Source organism: Lycium barbarum, chromosome 8 (genome assembly GCF_019175385.1).
Source record: "Lycium barbarum isolate Lr01 chromosome 8, ASM1917538v2, whole genome shotgun sequence".
Taxonomy (NCBI): domain Eukaryota; kingdom Viridiplantae; phylum Streptophyta; class Magnoliopsida; order Solanales; family Solanaceae; genus Lycium; species Lycium barbarum.
The window spans coordinates 122,699,356-122,702,544 of NC_083344.1; positions in this window are offsets into that span (position 1 = coordinate 122,699,356).

Here is a 3,189-nt window from a genome sequence, read left to right on the forward strand (position 1 = left end):
AGGTAAAATAGCTGGCTTGGTTAAGTTCATCCAAATTTGGGAATCTGGCATAGGCAAAGTCTGACGAACCCCATGAGATGGAGTCATATGTGGTGGCGTTTGAGAAAATGACCGGTTTGGAAGTACCATGTGACTTAATTCAGCAACTCGTCGCTCTAGACGAGCAATGATCTCCAAATGTGTTTCTGGTTCATTAGAGGATGTCGGATCACTCGTGATCGGTAGACTAAGAGATGGCTCAGATGAAGTGGTTGCATTGATCAAACTTTGCTCCATTTTAGAACGAGTCCTTTTAGTTAACCAGGTGATTAGTGATGAGTCAGAGTCTGATTTCTTGGCCCTAGACCGTGTGAAATATGGATGCTCCGCCAGTTCCCCTTTTAGCACAAGTCAATCTTTTGCGTTTTGAAAATGGGTTTAAAAAGAAAAAGGATAAAATAAGAAAAAAGAAAAAGAAAATGAATCAGTATACGGTAAGGACATATTATTGCATATAAACACATTATTGCACATAATACATTGCGTTTTATAATGCAAGGGACCTCTTTATGCCAGAGGTAGGCCTAACGAATATTTGAAGGACAAACATGTCTTTTATGTATCATTCCCAACTCCTCCTAAAAGTAATTTACAAGAATATTAAAATTATTACATGCCAATCAATAATACATCTTAAAATCAACCTAAGATATCTAATACTTCAACTTCACTAATTTTCTTTGGTTGTCTTCAACCTCCGGCATTAATTGAATGCTCCACGCAACCTGCGACAGAAGGTCAGTTTCTTTGAAATATTTATCTATAGAGTACTAGGTCCACATATTTGTCCTTCAAATAATGCACATAGATAGTGAGTAGTGTCACTTAGAATCATAGACTCATTTGGACATTTGGTAAGGTTGACTAATGAACTTAATACACTAAGGGTATTAAGCTTCCTAGGTTTAAAATGATACATGTCCTTACAAGGTTTTGGTTTCGCTCTACCCCAAGTAGACTAAGAGTGGGTTTACTAGACACAAGGTTCCCGAGCGGACTGCTCGAGTGAGAAGGCTACGCGGTCCCCGTTATTCGGGCATCCCGCGCATACGCCGACTCTCCTAAAATTTTGGATTTTTGAAGAAATTTGCGGGTGCGCAAAACACACCTCGCGTGTACGTGTGATAGTGTGAGTTTTCCAGAAATGGAGGAGATATGAACGGAATGCCAATTTAAGGAAAGCAGTAACATACATATTACATAGAAAATGCACATAAGGAATGGAACAATAACAAATACTTAAAACATATAAAGCAACAATATAAGCAAAATAAAGCAGAACAAACAAAGCATCCAACAAATTTTTTGTTAACCTAAGTTGTTATGGTTAGAGCCTAAAGTCCCCAGCAGAGTCGCCAAGCTGTTACACCCCATTTTAACCGGGTTGATTTAGGTGTACAACATATTGGTGATTCCTATTTATTTTGTTTTAAGGAGTCGCCACCTAATTAATTTAACGGTGAATTAGGACACCTAGAGGTTAACTAAGGCAGAGTTAAAAAAACTAAACCTCAATTAATAGTCTGCTTAACCAGTATGATTCTAGGTAAGGGCTCTATATTATCCTAAAGGGAAGGGGTTAGGCATCCTTTAGAATCTGTTAACTTACGGTTATTCGACCAAACTTAGGTTAATTAATTAGATTGAATAAGATGCTTGAAATTTTAAGAAAAAGGCTAAAAAATGTCGCTAAGGTTTATAAAAATATAAGAATGTTGCTTAAGATAAGATTTAAGTAAAATATAATAATTTACATGAAAGAGGATTTTAAATGCTATTTAAAACTTATAGAAGTTGATATGACTTTAAATAAAAATGCTATTTAGAATGAGATTTGTAGAAAATATAATAATTTACATAAAAGGAAACTTCAAATGCCATTTAAGATAAACTTATAAACGTTGTTAAGGCCTTAAATGATAATGCTCTTTGAAATAAGATTTACACATAATATATGAATAGAAGAAAAATGCGAATTTGTAACATGTTTTGATAACTATTTGAAACAACTTTAACGATTATGTATTAATTGGCTTTGCGCTTTAGAAGTACACGAGATTATGCTTCGTTAACTACATTTGACTAAAGTATGCATAATTTGGATGAAACCTTAAGATGTCTACAAAATATTCTTTAGTTCTATTTGTGTGTTAGCGACGTTTTGAAATTCCTAAGATAATAGAACATGATTCCTTTGACTCAAAAAATATGAATTTCATGCTATTGAAAATTAATCATCCTAAATATTATAAATACTTCAAATAACTTCAATATAAAAGAAGAAAATGAAACTTACGGAACTATTATTAGTTTTCCTTAAGTTAACTACCCCTTCACTAAAACTGAATTCTATATTAATCTACTAAGGTTCATTTAGCTAGGGAAACAAACAAGTAAAATGTTAGTTGCACAAATACAAATCAAATGCATAGAAAAATGAAATGAGGGAGCAAATGATATCGGAATGGGCTCAGCCCACTTTCCTAAAGGACTGCTGCGGATATGATGACTATTGGGTTTTGACCCGGAATTTCGTTTTCTATTTTTTCTGGCTGCGGATAGAACCGGGTACGGAGGAGACGACGTTGGGCTTTTAGCCCAACACAGAATGCAGGAGAAGAACGAATCCCTCGGACTCGTATGCGATAGTCATGCATAAAACAAAAGGAAAAGGGTTAGTATATAATCGATGAATAAGGTCAAACATATAGAATACAAATTCAAACAAATCAGCAGATCATGTATATTCCATATTTATTTGAAGTATACTTCATGTATACATAGGTATACGATCTCACTGCTTTAACAACATTACAACATTTTATAATGTACTGAGGCACATAATCTGCCCAACAATGACGATGGGTATTATTTAAAAAATATACTCAATATTCTAAAGCAAACAATCTTTTATATGGCAGTGGTCATATACTTCACAAACAAAATTATCTGACTACAAAATACACCAAAACACAAAAATCTCCATAGCAATGGCAGCAACAAGAGCCTGCTGATTACGAATGATTCCCCAATTTATACGATACCATACATGAGTACACAACAACAGAAGCACAAGGCAGGATTCTAAATCCCTTTGACAGCCAGTCACACAAAGTTAAGCAAAGATGATGCTAAAGTTTGTTCACATAT